The following is a 17,469-nucleotide window of genomic DNA, read 5'->3' on the forward strand; positions in this document are numbered from 1 at the left end:
ATATGACCTATTTACAAGCCAAGTTTGTGAAGACATTCATAAATGTTCCATCTGTAATTCTAATTTTGAATCAAGAGGCAAAAGCCATTTCCTCGAAAAGATTATTTATGTGTGCAGGGCTGAATGAAGCTAGGAATTTTTTGCTTAGTGTCCTTCTTCTGTTTTTCGTTTTCCATTACAAATGAATATTTAGAGACACTCTGTTTTCCTTCTTAAATTTCTCTGTGAGTTAGTCAAAGAAGTGTGTTAGAAGAGCTCCCTTCACTAGCAATCAACATCAATTGTGACTCCAAATAGTACTTTAAATCCAACTTGTTCTACCTGCCACTCAACCAAAGATTGTTTCTAGAGGTCACATAGCCTCCACTTAATTACTTCCGTTCCTATTCATGCTACAGAATAGGAACTTACTGATCCGTCTGGTGGGCACTTTAGTTTATATATATCGAGATTCGAGAGTTCATTTGGATAAAATAAGATGCTGGCTAAAGTTCAAAGCAAACATTTGCTGATGCTTAAAACCACCTTGGGACTAAAAAAGTTTACACTCCCTGGTTTCTCTAGGGAGTAGGGTTTGAGAAAACCACAGACAGTAGTTATTCTTGGAAATCCTGCTACCAGGCAAATGCCACAGGGCAAGGGCCCAGAGAAGCTGAGCTTCTCTCCCATGGCTAAAGGCAGAGCTTATCCTGACTGGAATTGCTTGGTCGGGGTTTAGAATCCTTCCTGCTGATGGAGAGAGAGGAGGAACCTGAGCAAAAAGAAGGATGACTAGACTGGCTGTTGGAATTATATCCTAGAATAGCTGCCCAGTTTAGGTCTTCTTCTGATACTACTGACTTCCTGGAAGCCCTCTTTACACTTAATCCCTGGTTATTCCTTTTTTTTTTTTTTTTTTTTTTTTTTGAAATGAAGTCTCACCCTCTCATCCAGGCTGGAGTGCAGTGATATGATCTCGGCTCACTGCAACCTCCAGAAAACTCCGTCTTCTGGGTTCAAGCAATTATGTTGCCTCAGCCTCCCGTGTAACTGGGATTACAGATGTGCACTACCGTGCCCAGCTAATTTTTGTATTTTTAGGAGAGACAGGGTTTCATCATGTTGGCCAGGCTTGTCTTGAACTCCTGACCTCAAGTGATCCACCTGCCTCAGTCTCCCAGTGTTGGGATTACAGGCATGAGCCACTACACCTGGCCGATTTGTGGTTATTCTTCTTGTGTACCCCTTTCTACCAGGATATATAAAGACAGTTGAAGAATGTATCTGCCCTGAAGTTTCTACTTAAAATAGGCTTCGGTGGTTTGAGATTAAAGACAATTTGTATCTCAGTTCACTTAGGATCTGGGATAAAAATTGAAGTGTTATAACTACCTGATAATATTGAGAATATTAAAGAAGTATAGTGTTATTCTTAATAAGTACTTTGACACCTTTCCTTCAGAGCTCAGGGTGATTCAATGGCCATTTTTCTTTGTGTTTTTCTTTCCTGTCTCAGTCTGATATTACAGAGCAAGTTTATGTTCTGATTAGGAAAAACTGCAGTTCACTAAGATGCTATATTTGCTATTCAGTGAGTCATACTAAAAAGCCTCATGTTCTTAAATGACATAAGGAAATGGAATCAGGAGAAAAATCATGATCACAAAATGCACCATTCCAAAAATCTAGAGTGGGACAGAAAGATCAAGCATCTAAATGCAAAGCTCCTTTGAACCAGAACTGCTATAACCGGGGCAGCAGATTGCTTGAGAATGGACATTGATTTTCCCAGGCAGAGGGTAAAGTTGTAAACAGTGGATTGTCTACTATTGAAAAACTCTTTCAACATGTTCAGTGCAGATCGGCTATCCTTTAATATTCAATGTACAGCACCATATCCACACACACTATAAATGTACATGAGCATCAGTCATTTATCTCTGAATTTTCATGTCCCAACTCCAATACCTAATGTTTTAGAGATGCTTGGATGATTACATCATAAGGTCCTCACTCAATATATATTTTCACCTTTTTTTTTCTTTTAATATACTTGATTTGTTTGGAATCTCCTTTCAGTTGTTGTTGTTTTTTTTTTTTCCAATGTGGGCAAGTTTTTCAATAGGCTTTGGTATGGGGCTGCAGTGAATGGGAAATGATTAAATTGTGATTACATGCTAAGTGACTGGCTTAGGGGATGAAAAAGAGAAAAGGGAGTCACCGATGGAGCCATCAATCAGCCAACAAAGGTAGGAGCATAGTAGTGGGGAATAAAAACAGATCCAGAGAAACAGAAAAAATAAGTTAAAAGCCAATCTGAATGGCACCTAATAAGAAAAGGAGGCACATCTATGCATCTCAAGGCAGCAATCCAAATAGGGAAGAGCCCAGAAATAGTTGATTGGATTTATTTTAAATAGTAAGGAAATAAGGAAATAGTAATAATAGAATAGGCAAATGTGGACAAAATGAGATAATATACATATTGGTGTGCTGCTGGTGGGCATTGTTGAATATTTAATACTATGTGAGCTTTTTGGGGCATGATAATAAAGGCATGAGGTTATTGCAGCCAATTGGAAGCAAAAAACTATCATAAGAGAGTAATGATTGTTGTTGATAGGTTTCTTTTTAAGTAGAGATACTATGATCAGGTTTATGAAGTGAGAGAAGACATCTGTGCTGACTGTACCAGAGTCTCATGACTTTGTATGGTTTGCTGGGGGAAATGGAAAACAACAGCATCAACAAAAACCTAACTTCACTAGCTCCTTGCTCTCTATTGCAGGAAATCCCTGAAAAACCAGATGGCACAAGTTACTCAGAAGAGATGAAAGGGTTTTCCATAATTCAAATAGGAGGTGGAAGAGGAAGTGTGGGAGTAATTACTGGATTAAGATCACTGAAAGACAAGGTTGTCTTTAAGGGTGAGTCCTTTGGTTGGTAAACTTCATATAGGAAAAATTCTCAAGTGGTTGCCAAGAGCTAACCTTCAAGATGAAGTACATAAAACTGCTGACAGGCAAACATGACTCTCAGGTTTATTTCAAACTGTCCATACTTATTAAAGCTCTTCATTGCTCTAGGTCAGGGAAAAGTTACATAGGGTCCCTGATTATACTTCATACTTCATTTCTAAATCTGAGTTCTGAAGGGGTGTGTGTGTGTGTGTGTGTGTGTGTGTGTGTGTGTGTGTGTGTGTGTGTCTGGGTGTAGAGAGAGTAGGAATTCTGAGACCTGATAGTGTTAACTCTGGAGTTTGATAGGGATAATACAAAAAGAGAGAGGCATATAAGAGGAACATAAAAAAAAATTGAAGACTAAGGACACACCCCTAGCTAGGAATACACATGACCCTTTTGCCACCCAAACCATACCATTGCCATTTGAATCACTACTTAACTAAATGGTAGAAAGCAATTACAGTAAGTGCTCAACTTAATCACTTTGCATCCATACAGAGACCCCTGGGGCTTCTCATAAATTTCATCACACAAAGTGTCCACAATTCTCTGCCTTGCAGAAATATGTTTCTTACAGGGATTTGTAGGTGGCTTTCCTACTAAATTCCTGGACTGTTAAACTCATTGTTCTATATTTCTGCTATCTACTGTTAAAAGGAGAGGCCAGCTCAGGTTTTGCATACTGTAGGAAGTTTGTTTTATCCATTTGGGAAATCAAGATCACATCTTTATGGGACTAGAAATTGTGGAGAACTCATTCCCTCCAACGCCAACCCCTGGTGATCTCGTTCTAGTGAGTAAAACCTCAGGTCAGTTGATTGTAAATGGATTTTTTTTTAAAAAAGCTTAATTCAGGCTTTTATTGCTCTTGTGTTCAGTGGATTCATCTTGTGACTGGCTCCAGATTGTGCCCTTCTCCCATCCCACACCAAGCTGATTTGCAAATTCACACAATTGTTCCCAAGGAGAGAATAATTGATGACTCAGTATAAACCCATCACTACTCCTAGAAAATATAATTCATGAATGCATTCCTTATTCAAAAACATTTAGTAGCATTTCATAGGGAGGAGATCAGCATATTATCAGAGAAAAGATTCATGCCACATTTTGTTTAAAAATCTGTTTCATTACTTCACAGTCACACTTCAGTAGGCCAGGCTATAATAGTTTCTTCTTGGCCTTTGAAATGCTTCCTTTGCTTCTTCTGCTTTATAGGGACTCAAAATGAATTATTCAGATACCTGTGAGCATTAAGAAAAAATGGCCTAATTTCTGAATAATGCCAGTATTATCTTCTTAGTTAGACTGTGGGAAGAATATGTGCTCCTTCCTCTCCCAGAAACACCTTTCCTAACCTTCTTTCCCCCTAATAACATCCATTTAAACCTTCTCAGCCTTAGATTTTAAACTGAGATATAATTTTATCTGAGAGGGTTTTTCATCTCTCCTTTACATACCCAAATATGGTGTAAGTTGATCTTTCATCCTATAGAATTCTGTGCTCCTCCTCGCAAATCCCACTTACCAAATTGCATTGTTAATAACGTGGTTACTTATCTGCATCTCTGCTTTAAAATGTACCTGGGGAGAGTTCCCTTTTAACCTGCATCCCCCAATCTAATGCTTAAACATAACAGGTGATCTAAGGATATCTTGGACAAATAGCTACCATGGAGAAATTCATGCCAGATACCATTCTAAATGTTTTACGTATTTAACTCACTTAAACTTTACAGTAACCTCATTAGGTATGTACCATTAACATTCCCAATTTTAAATTGGAAAAGTTAAGGCACAGTGAGCTTTCATAATGTGTTGAAAGTCTTGTAGCTAGTAAATGGTATAGCAGGGTCAGTTCCCAACAGGAAGAAGTGAAGGGTAGGCAAAGTGTAGTAGGTACGCACTATATATTCAATAGATCACACTATGGATTACCCACATTATCTAATAATCAAGGTTTGGAAGTATTGGAAGGCTTGTTTTTATGAAATGCTCATTAATGCATTGTACTTCATAAACTGAATGTTGGCAGTGGAATTTTATTCCATCAGCACATTTGCATATAAAGTTCTTTAAATTTACTTTTTTTTAAATGCCAAAAAAAAAAAAAAAAAGCAAATCAACCAAACCATTTCCTCCCTAGTTTCGGCTGCAATCAGCAGTCATAAATCCTTAAGTGTTAAGTTATGTTATTTTTGAGAACTGATGTGACATGTCCTAGATTTCAAATGTAGATGCTGCAGAGGACCACATGAGTTTTTGAATAAAAATTGGTATATAGGACATAAACATTAAGGAAGCAGGTAGAAAGACACAGCTATCTGAATAGAGTCAGATCTGAACTACTGCCACCTAGTGATTCGAGTCAACCATCAGCCCCCACACACTCACAGATATACACTAATTAGAATAAGTGACTTTTGTTGTGGCTTCTTCCTCACTCCAAATATCCTGGTAGCAAACTCTTCCTGCAACACTTTAAGGCCTCCCTCACATGCTTTAAAAATTATAATAAAAAAGAAGGACAGAATGGTAGGATTGGGAAAGACAAGGGTTAAATGACAGAAGAGACATCAATATAAGGCAGAAACACCAGAACTGTCGTGTAAATTAGACGAAGAAAAGTAAAGATCAAAAGTAGTGGAAATTAAACATTATTGGTAATAGAAGAAAATAGAAAAATTGATGCAAAGATAAGAGAAGACAGCATGAAGGAAAGGGGGCTTTCTGATTTCTTTGTTTTTAAACAAGTAACAGAAGACGATAAAACAACCATGTGTGGAATTGTGAAATCACCTAACATAAAAAGACAGAGGGATAGATAACACCAACAGAGATAAAGAAAAATGATGAATGAAAGAAAGTGAATGAACTGAGAGCTTAATCTTGGAGGAGGGACTTCAAGTTTTTTGTTGTTTTTTAAGTAATAAAACCAGAGTGGCATATTCCTTGTTCAATTTAATATAATTGGAACTATCCAACGTCCTAGATGTACAACTCGTTTTCCTTGCCATTTTTTTCCCTCCTATACCTCCAATACCAATAGTCCTTCTTGATTTTTTTTCTTCATTAACAAAGTTTTAATTACCTTTTGGCTCCCTTGAGATACTTTTGAACTTGCACCTGGAATCATGGAAATGGACTGTATCCCAAACTGAAAATTTATTTAGGGAATTTTATTATTATGGCACTCTTTGCAATCAATCATATTGAGCAGCCACGCCTTAGCAATGTGCATTATGGTGACTACTGATCTTCAGGTATTGTTATAGTTTGCCACAGGGTCACCTACGTCAGCAGCAAATAATGACACCTAACATGTACTTCATTTCATGTTTTGAAAGCATTTTAATGTATGTGATACTTTATTTCCCAAAAAATGGTGTTTGAAAGACAGGGCTGGTAGCATCAGCCCCTTTGATAGATGTGGCATTTGGGTTCTGAAATGTGTCTGAACTTTTCCAAGTACTCGGCTAGTGAGCTCTTTGTCATCTGACTGTAAGTCTGGCAAATATGCTTTCATTAGCAATATTTCTATTCTCTTTGAGAGAAGGGAAAGCTACTTTTCTTTGTTCCAAAGTAATATCGGAGTTTGAAGCCAGTGTGCACAAAGCTGGGAAGGAGGTGTTACTACCTCTTTTTTTTTTTTTTTACGGGAATCTCTTTGGAGAGAGATTGCTTTGCTTCCTCCTGAGGGACCTCATACATTTGAAGGGTTTCTGGCCAGGTTGGGAATGAATTTGAGAAGCCTTTACCTTGTAGGTTTTCCAACATCTTTCTATGGCTTCTTCTTCCATTTTCAGATTCTATTGTGCATTGCCATACTGAGAGTATTACTTCCTTTGGTGATATACATGACTGCATATATATATTTGTAAAAAATCGATCATTTAAATCTGTTCAAATGCCTTATCTGTGCAGAGAACTGTCCGGAACCCTACTGGGTGTAGAACAATATGCAAAATACTGCTTCTTATTTCATGAAATTATAAATTATATAGAGCATTAGAATTGCAGTTTGGATAGATATCCATTGATTTATATTTTCAATAAATAATTATCTGGTATCAGCTATGTATCAGGTCCTAGATGCTATGTGCTGGCAATACAAGGCAAACACCACCCTGTTCTTACAGAGCTTATTGCTTCGGGAAGGATGGCATGAACATTACTCTTGCTCCTACACTACAGCAGCTACTCATAATTGCTTATGGATAATTCCAGATATTTCTTAGACTTAACTTTTTTTCCAGTTAGGATAAAAGTAGTCCTGTAGCAACCCCTTCAATTGGTGTACTTCTTTGCAACTTCTACGTTTGAAATCTAGGACGTTTACTTTTGGTTTTCAAAGAAGAGTATAGCTTGGCTTTTAACAATTTGTTTTCAGTCTGAACTGGAAAAAAATGACCCAGTTCATCAGATTTACCTAAAATGGGAGGAAACAGTGATATAAATTGGCACTGGTTAGTTCAACTTGATTTTCATGGATTTAGTAGCTTTTAGAGCTGTAAGATTTCATCCAGTGTTCAAGTTTTGTAGACCAGAACACTGTTGAACGGATGAAAGGTAAGGGGATAGGAGGCAAAGGGACAAATTAAGAGAACTTAGCAACACAGGCAAGAGTAGTTAATGATTCACCTTGGTTAGCAGCTGTGAAAATTGAGAAAGATGTAAGTAGAAATAAGAGAGATTATGGAGGTAAAATCTGCAGAAATTAATATTGATTGTGAGAAAGGAAGGAAACAGAGAACATGCAACTACTGTGAGAATTTTTTTAGCCTGGTACTGTTACCAGAACTATGGACCACAGAAAGAGAAGTTATTTGAAAGAAATTATAGCTAGACAGAAACTGCAGTGCTGTGTGACCTGACAACTTAAAAATAATATAAATAAGTCAGCAGGATGCCCCAGATGAATCTAAGCAGGGATTGAAATTTTGTAGCCAAGGAAACCTGTTCTCTGACCACCAGAGGTCCATGGGTATGTGTTCGTGAGTATGTGGGCTTTGGGGGTTTTGGCTGAAGAGGAAAGGAAAGGCTGGTGAAAATGCACTTGGAGAGAATAGAGGACAGGATGGAGTCTCTTCTTTGGTTTTGCTGCTATGACTAAGTTGATCTTTAATAGAAAGAGGGCAAGCAAAACCCATCAATAAAAGAAAGCAAGAAGAAGGAAGAGAGGGAGGGAAACCCTTCACTGCAATTGGAATATTCATTTAGTCCATGTGAAACTCACCCTGGGGACTCTCAGTAATATTTTTGTGTGTGGGAGGGGAGCTCTTTTGGGAGCTGAAGCTCTTTCATTAGTGAATGGAGACAGGAATCAGGAAATGTAAATTATTATTATTATTATTATTATTATTATTACAGTAGTCCCTCCTTATCCACGGGAGGTAGGTTCCAGGACTTCCAGTGGATGCCTGAAACCATGGATGGTACCAAACCATATATATACTGTATTTTTTCCTATACATACATACCTATGATAAAGTTTAGTTTATACATTAGGCATAATAAGCCACAGTAAGAGATTAGACATAGTAAGAGATTATCAATTAATAGTATAATAGAATTATAACAATATACTATAATAAAAGTTATGTGAATATGGAGTATCTCGCTCTCAAAATATCTTATTGTACTGTACTCATCCTTGTGGTGATGTGAAATGATGAAATGTCTCCACGATGATATGAAGTGAAGTGAAGTGAATGACATAGGCATTGTGACGCAGCGTTAGGCTACTACAGTATTGACCTTCTGACCATACATCAGAAAGAGGATCATCTGCTTCTGGTGATCCTGGATTATCAAGCTATGACAATGTTGATGGTTGCATGTCAGGAGCAGATAATATTGATGACTAACAGGTAAGTGGCACAGACAGCATGGATATCCTGGGCAAAGGGTGATTCACATCCTGGGTGGAATGGAGTGGGTTAGCAGAAGAGTTCATCACACTACTCAGAATGACAAGCAATTTAAGAATTATGAATTGCTTATTTCTGGAATTTTCTATTTAATATTTTTGTACCACAGTTGGCCATGGAATAATGAAACTGTAAATAGAAAAACTATGGAGAAGGGGGAAATTTCTGTATCATTAATGTGACTTTTTAAACAATAGGCTGATGATTAGTGGAGACATCTGAGCTTTGGATAAGAACCTTTGAGAGTTAAACTATTAAATCAACACACAATGAGTCATAATAAAGATACAAAAATGGGTTTCCTGACCCATAGGGCTGGGATATAACTTGACATATCTAACTGGATAAAGAAAATGTGGTACATATAGATGATGGAATACTAAAAAGCCATAAAAAGGAACAAGATCATGTCCTTTGCAGCAACATGCATGGAGCTGGAGGCCATTGTCCTAAGCACATTATTATAGGAACAGGAAACCAACTACAGTTTGTTCTCACTTATAAGTGGGAGCTAAATATTGAGTACACATGAACACAAAGAAGAGAACAATAGACCCTGGGAAAGTAGAGGGTGGGAGGAAGATAGAGATTGAAAAACTACCTATCAGGTACTATGGTTATTACCTTGGTGGTGAAATAATCTGTACACCAAAACCCGGGGATGTGCAATTTACCCATGTAACAAACCTGCACATGTACCCCCTGAACCTAAAATAAAAGTTGGAAGGACAAAAAATTTTAAATAACAAAAATAAATCTGTTAATTAAAAAACATTGATTATCTGTGGAAGCCCGGAGGGTGGAAATAATATCCTTCACTGATTGAGTGCTCATGAAATGCCAGGAACTATGCTAAATATTTTACATAATTATCTTATTAATCCTTACAACAGGTATTGATACTTTTTTTCACACGAGGAAACAGAAGACTGAGAAGAAAAGAAGCCTGCTCAAGGTCACATAGAGCTGGAATTTAAATTCAGATCTATTATACTTTTAAGGACTGTGGAAGGGTGAGTAAGAATAAGTCACAGATTTCCAGTGTTTTGCCCATATAATCAAAATTACCCTTATTATGAAGATAGAAATGTCATCATATCTGGGCCCAACTACACTAAATTTTAAATCACTTGACTATGCCTTTTTATTCTGATTCTCTGATCTCCAATGAACTGTCTCTCTTGGAAAATTATTTGGTAGACACTGATCTTATGAATGTGGCAGTTGATTCCACCAATGAGCACAAACTCATTCTTAGTCTGCTTAAAAACTAAGTTAATACATTGAGGACCAAGGTAATTTCACCCTATGAGAACTCTGGAAAGGCAACCAAATGATATCTTTATTCATTCATTTGCTTGTCCATTTGCTATTCTTCATGATTGCTATGTGCAAAGCACTGTGCAAGTCATTGGAGATACAGTGCTATAACAAGAGACATATTTTTATTGTTCTCAAGACCTAGTATACTAGGAAATAGAGACATGGAAGAAATCTTTTTTCAGGTAGTTAACTTTAATAATTATTGTAGGACCCAAGAAGAATTGCAGGATGTGATGTAGGTATGGAATAAGCAAACTTATCTGATATAGGGAATCAGAGAAAGTTTACCTGTTGAAATTTCTCTGCATTATATTTTGAATATTAATGTGTTTCTGATACCTCAATAGATTTTTGGGAGATATTGGGCTTTTAATTAAAAATGACCAGTAAGTGATCTAAAATATCTTCCTGGAAGTTGGGGGAGAGAGAGAGAGGGAGCACAAGCTAGAAAATAATGCTGATAGTTTAAATGGTGGGAGTGGATGAAAGCAGACGCAAAGAGGAAATGACAGTCTTTGGGACACCTATCCTTAGAGGGCAGGAGGAAATTGAGAAACCAAGGAAAGTAAAGTTATAAAGTAACCAGAAAATAAAAAGTGCTGGCATAGTTCAGTATCACCATATTCAAAGGAAGATAAGATTTAAAAGAGGCAGGAAAGATTGTCACCAGGATCAAAAGCTATGGACAAGAGACATAGATTGAGGACAGGAACTGAAGGTTGTGGTAGAGATTACTGACCTATAATAGACCCATTCTGCTCTTCTCTTTTATAAGCAAATGGATTCCTGATTCTTAGCTGAGCACAAGGTTGCCTAGTAAAAGAATTACATATATCCACCTATTTTGCATCTTTATGGGCCATATGAATAGTTCTGACCAATTACATAAACAAGAAATATTGAGTGGAGCCTCTGGTAAGTGCTACTCAAAAAAGGGGAACGTGTCTTTCTTACTCCCTTCATTTAGTTGGTTGCTTGGAATGTTGGTGTCATGCTAAGGGGTCCAGCAATCATGGTAGGCCCTAGAAGATGGATACTACATTCCTAACATTACAAGGACCTTGAAGAAATTATACATCTTTCCCCTATTTTCTCCATCCTCAGTGAAGGGGTTAGTTTGAATAAGAAAGAAGTGGGCTCCAATAGAAATTTTGAGGTGTGTATAATGGTGAAATATTGAAGAAGAAAATAAGAGCCTTTCTTCTATTTTTCTGACCAAATAATGATGGCACTTCCTGTCTTCTTTCACAGTGGGAAAGATAATATAAACTATTAAAAATATATAATTCTAAATCTTACTCTGTAACCTATTATTAAATTTTTGAAGGTAGCATTTTCACTTTTCTCACCTGTATGTTTCTCCATGGTGTCTAGCAGAGGCCATGTCAAATTGCAGAAACTCATCTATTCTCCGTGACCATGACTCCTGGCCAGAACTGAGTGGGCAGTGGATAGGACATCTGAGCCAAGTTGGTGCAATCATATTGGCTCTTTCAGGATCTTGGAATTGGAATTTAGAGACCTGTGACTTATATGAGTATACTTGGGAGTTATAAGGCAATGGCTGTTCTGTATGTACATAGAGAAGCAGAGACAACATGTATGGAGAGAGAGAATGATAAAGCAGCCATATAGAAGAAAGACAGACTGTGTGTTCCTTGAGAGACAGTGTGTGTAAGACAGAAAGGTAGAGATAGGTTGAAAGAAACAGAGAGAGAGAGAGATAAAGAGAGAGAGAAAATGATAAAAGAGTAGCTACTTGGATTTTTGATCTGTCTCCAGGCCTTCTGAGGCCTGCTTGCATTTCCACATACCATCACTCAAGACTCAAGATAATCTCTGTGATGAGTCTTTGTAACTTGCACACCAAAAAAAAAAAAGTCTTCATGCATGATAAATTATTCCCTGCAGTTCCACAGAGATCTTCTAAGGGAAAGAAAATATAAGTCCCCTTAACCCAATCTCAGAATGGCCTTATTTTAGTTTTGTGACAGTTACTAGTGGTCCAGAGTATTTTTCAGGTTCCAAGGGAGACATGGAAATGTGGGACTATTCAAACATCTGGAACTTGAGGATGTACTTGGGGCTATAGTTAGAGGTGATGATAGAAGTGAAAAAAGTGAATAAGACGATCAACTTTTAATTTTACAAGCTCAAACACTCAAGAAACCAAAGCATCATGAATGGAAAAGATAGGGTACATTTCTAACTTTAAAATAATTATAATCTAGGTAGAGAAAAGTAAAATATACACATATGCACCCAGAACTAAATGAGTGCTACAGATTATAAGCATTATAAGATATAAAGAAGATAGCTATTATTGCTGGGCTATTGTTTTCAGGTATTAAGAACGTCAGGTTTGATTTAGGCTATAAAGGACAACTTTGCTCTCACAACGGAAAATGTAGTGACTTGAGGTCAGCTTTTCTACTGACTAGATATGTGACTGTGATCAGCCACTTTACATTTCCAATTTCACAGCAGTTTCCTCCTCTGTAAAATGAGGGCTTTGTATTGGATTCATTAATTCATTCAAAACATAAACTTTAAGTGCCCACTGTAATGTACAGAACTAGGAATACTGCATAACTACCAGTCTTCTAAAAAGACTGTCTCTCTGACGTGGCTATGAACAAAAGACAGTGGGAGGCAACTAAGCTGCCTACAGGTAAAGAAAAGCTCCATTGAGACCATGTTTGGATGAATAGGAGTTGTTAGGTGAATCTGATAATGATGGAACCTTCCAGAGAAAGGGTTGCATAGATCATTGCAAATGTTTCTTGTAGCATTAATATTTTTCTTTGCTTCTGCTTTGTTTAGAGGAGGAGGAAGGTAGTGAACAAATGTTGGGTAGGAGTTAAGCATATGAATTGAAGAGAAGATAGAAGGAAATAATTTCCTGGGCTTCTTCAAAACCCTAAAATGTATTCGAAGTGAATTCCATGAAGGAAAACACATGAAAAAGCAGATAATTAAAACCTCCTTTGCCTCCTCTGTATTTCTGTCTTGTATAAGATCTTAGAGATACTGCAAAAATGATATAATAGGATTCATGTCCCTCATAGACGTTTAGGACTCCCATCCAGAGGCAGTGTGTGGAGTGCTTAAGAATTTGAGTTTTGAAGACAGATCACATGCTAGCTAACACCACCACCTACTAGTTGTAAGATCTTTAAAAAATTTAAACTTTTTTATGCCTTTGTCTTCTCATCTGTAAAATGGAGATGATAACAATAGCTACTTCCTATGGTGAGAATTAAATGTATTAAACATATAAAGTGCCTAGAACCAGCATATAAAAGCACACTGGCATTTTAAAATAATAGCATATTAGTTATTATTACCTGTTATTCCATAGAGAGTTCACCACCGAGGTGAGGTAATGGCAATATGCCTCCCTACACTAATGAGTAACCTGAGGGTGCTTCCCTGTGCATGGTCTTCAATAGGGATGGCTTAGAATTTGCTTATTCAGTCATGATACAAAAGTATGTCCAATGAGGCCCTATTTCAGGCAAGGTGAACTATATTTAAGGAGAAATAAATAAACCGTGAAGTACAATATTCCAACACAAGGCAGTACATTTTAAATATAAAACAAATATTTAGGAGCTCAGAGGAGGCAGATGTGACAGCTGCCTGAAACATCAGAGGACACTTCTTGGGTGGCATGGGAAGTGTACAATGACAGACATCATTTCAGGGATTGGAGTCAGGATTTGCCTCAGCTGGTTTGTGCACCCTCTTTGCAGTCACAAGCCTTTCTTTATTCTCCCCTGAGCTTTTAGAGCAAAATCTGATCCAGAGACTGGGGATGCTGGAGGAGCGTCAAGGCTGGGAAAGTAACATGCACTGTGTTCGCAATCAACAGAAAAGATATTTTTAAACAAAAACAATTTTCCCAGTTTCCAAGAAGAGAAACAAAAGGCTTTTCTAAAATGAAAGAAACTGTTCTTCTTGTTCTGTGACTTTTATGTCACTTAGACCACAAGCCAGTGCTTAGAAACGGTTATTTTCCTGTGGACATCGCTGCATGGATACTTCTTAGAAGGACATAACAGCATTAGCACTCAATCCCAGGCTCTGCTTACCCTCCAATGGCAGTCATTTTCAAAAACAATAAAGATATCTGTGCTTGGTCTCTCTGTCTTGATTACACTGCAGGCACAACCTGTGTGGGGAAACAATATCCTGGATCATACTGAAGGTTCGCACAGATGGAACATTAGTGGGAGGGGTTGCCAGCTACTTCCCTGCCAACTTGTTAGTGCTGGAGACATTATCCTCTTATTTTGCCAGTTTAATAGAGGATCAGTCGTAAAGATTCACTGTAGGCTCAGCAACATAATTATTATCTATGGTCTCTGCATTAACTGTGAGAAAACATCATAGTCTGAATCTGCCTAATTTCAAATGCCAAGCTGTGCCCACATTCAGCCCACAACTGAACCTGAATACTCAATATATCCTTAGCATTGCTACTGTTGTCATCATGGTGGATGTTAAGTACAGGTTTGCCCAAGCTATGATGTTTAACTGTTGCCTTACTGCTTCTGTATTTCTTCTGTTTCCCTGACCCTTTTCAACACCAGCCCCATGCAATTTAAAACTATTAAAAAGGTAAAAATCGGTGTCACATTTAGTTCTGGTCTCAGTACAGAAGTGCCAAGCCCCTGCAAATTTGGAAAACAAACTCCTTAACAGATGGGCCACATAAAGTTTACAACATGTGCAATGTGGGAGGTAGTACGGCTCTGGGCAAGAAACAGAGGACTGGAAGTTTGGGAGCTCAGGGTTTTTGAATTTGCTTTTGCTTTTTGTTTGTAGGCAGATCACATAAGCTTATATCCTTCAATTCTCTCTTATGACCTGATATCTACCTTATAAGTGAGTGAGTAATAAGAAATCAGGCAATTTTTTTCCTAATATGAAACAGTATCAAAATGCTATTGCTCCTGCTGGGATTATGTGCAACTGGTATCAAATTGTTAATAAAACGTGGCAGCAAGATCTGGAAAAATCCATGATGTAATCTTAGATCTAAAAGACAGTTCTCTTTTATTGAGGACAGGTATATAACTAATGAGATGTAGTTACTGATAGAAAGGATGTTGCTAGCCTTAGACAAATCTTTGAAAAAGGTTAGATTGTGATTTCTAAATCTACACAAGCAAAATAACTTTGGAGTGGCCTTTGAAACCTGACATGTTAGAACAATTTTAGAACCAAATTCTTTTGATATGAATTTGATAATAATCTAATAACAGAGGTTCTCAAACATAAATGACCTATTTAAAATTATAAATATCTGAGACTCACCACCAGCCTGTGATTAAGAATCTTTGAGGAAAATGGCGTGAACCCGGGAGGCGGATCTTGCAGTGAGCCGAGATCACGCCACTGCACTCCAGCCTGGGCGACAGAGTGAGACTCCGTCTCAAAAAAAAAATTCAGCTCTCTCTCTCCCTCTCCCTCTCCCTCCTCTCCCTCCTCTCCCTCCTCTCCCTCTCCCTCTCCTTTCTTCGGTCTCCCTCTCCTTTCTTCGGTCTCCCTCTCCTTTTTTCGGTCTCCCTCTGTTGCCGAAGCTGCACTGTACTGCCGTGATCTCGGCTCACTGCAATCTCCCTGCCTCGGGCTCCTGTGACTCTCCTGCCTCGGCCTGCCGAGTGCCTGGGATTGCAGGCGCGCACCGCCGCACCTGAATGGTTTTTGTATTTTTGGTGGAGACGGGGTTTCGCCGTGTTGACCGGGCTGGTCTCCAGCTCCTGGCCTCGAGTGATCTGCCTGCCTCGGCCTCCCGAGGTGCTGGGATTGCAGACGGAGTCTTGCGCACTCAATGCTCAATGGTGCTCAGGCTGGAGTGCAGTGGCGTGATCTCCGCTCGCTACAACCTCCACCTACCAGCCTCCTGCCTTGGCCTCTTAAAGTGCTAAGATTACAGCCTCTGCCCCGCCGCCACCCCATCTAGGAAGTGAGGAGCGTCTCTGCCTGGCCGCCCATTGTCTGGGATGTGAGGAGCCCCTCTGCCCAGCCGCCCCATCTGGGAAGTGAGGAGCGCCTCTGCCCGGCCGCCCCGTCTGGGAGGTGAGGAGTGCCTCTGCCCGGCTGCCACCCCGTCTGGGAGGAAGTGAGGAGCACCTCTGCCTGGCTGCCCCATCTGGGAGATGAGGAGCACCTCTGCCCGGCCGCCCCGTCTGGGAGGTGAGGAGCACCTCTGCCTGGCCGCTGCCCCGTCTGGGAGGTGAGGAGCGCCTCTGCCTGGCCGCCACCCCGTCTGGGAGGAAGTGAGGAGCGCCTCTGCCCGGCTGCCCCATCTGGGAAGTGAGGAGCGCCTCTGCCCGGCCGCCCCGTCTGGGAGATGAGGAGCACCTCTGCCCGGCCGCCCCGTCTGGGAGGTGAGGAGTGCCTCTGCCCGGCCGCCACCCCGTCTGGGAGAAAGTGAGGAGCGCCTCTGCCCGGCTGCCCCATCTGGGAAGTGAGGAGCGCCTCTGCCCGGCCGCCCCGTCTGGGAGGTGAGGAGTGCCTCTGCCTGGCCGCCACCCCGTCTGGGAGAAAGTGAGGAGCGCCTCTGCCCGGCTGCCCCATCTGGGAAGTGAGGAGCGCCTCTGCCCGGCCGCCACCCCGTATGGGAAGTGAGGAGTGCCTCTGTCCGGCCGCCCCGTCTGGGAAGTGAGGAGCACCTCTGCCCGGCCGCCCCGTCTGGGAGGTGAGGAGCGCCTCTGCCCGGCTGCTTCCCCGTCTGGGAGGAAGTGAGGAGCACCTCTGCCCGGCTGCCCCGTCTGGGAGCTGAGGAGCACCTCTGCCTGGCCGCCCCGTCTGGGAGGTGAGGAGCGCCTCTGCCCGGCCGCCACCCCGTCTGGGAGGAAGTGAGGAGCGCCTCTGCCCGGCTGCCCCATTTGGGAAGTGAGGAGCGCCTCTGCCCGGCCACCACCCCGTATGGGAAGTGAGGAGCGCCTCTGCCTGGCCTCCCCGTCTGGGAAGTGAGGAGCACCTCTGCCCAGCCGCCCGTCTGGGAGGTGAGGAGTGCCTCTGCCCGGCCGCCCAGTCTCGGAGGTGAGGAGCGCCTCTGCCTGGCTGACACCCCGTCTGGGAGGAAGTGAGGAGCGCCTCTGCCCGGCTGCCCCGTCTGGGAGATGAGGAGCACCTATGCCCGGCCGCCCCGTCTGGGAGGTGAGGAGCACCTCTGCCCGGCCACCACCCCGTCTGGGAGGAGGTGAGGAGCGCCTCTGCCCGGCCGCCACCCCGTATGGGAAGTGAGGAGCGCCTCTGCC

The 17,469-nt window shown here is 40.7% G+C and overlaps 1 long non-coding RNA gene across 2 annotated transcripts in view; it reads left to right on the top strand.

Annotated features, from left to right (window-relative positions):
- Positions 1 to 17,469, top strand: part of LOC129010401 (uncharacterized) — a 190,286-nt gene that overhangs the window by 149,965 nt on the left and 22,852 nt on the right. Inside the window, exons 5-6 of one of the 2 annotated variants that reach the window (XR_008492990.1) lie at positions 2,768 to 2,906; positions 9,766 to 9,885. This is a non-coding gene — a long non-coding RNA (uncharacterized LOC129010401). Of the gene's footprint in view, positions 1 to 2,767; positions 12,141 to 17,469 lie in introns of those variants that run through there. The other variant, XR_010122652.1, reaches the window with a different exon arrangement.

This window comes from Pongo pygmaeus, chromosome 10, assembly GCF_028885625.2.
Source record: "Pongo pygmaeus isolate AG05252 chromosome 10, NHGRI_mPonPyg2-v2.0_pri, whole genome shotgun sequence".
NCBI lineage: Eukaryota > Metazoa > Chordata > Mammalia > Primates > Hominidae > Pongo > Pongo pygmaeus.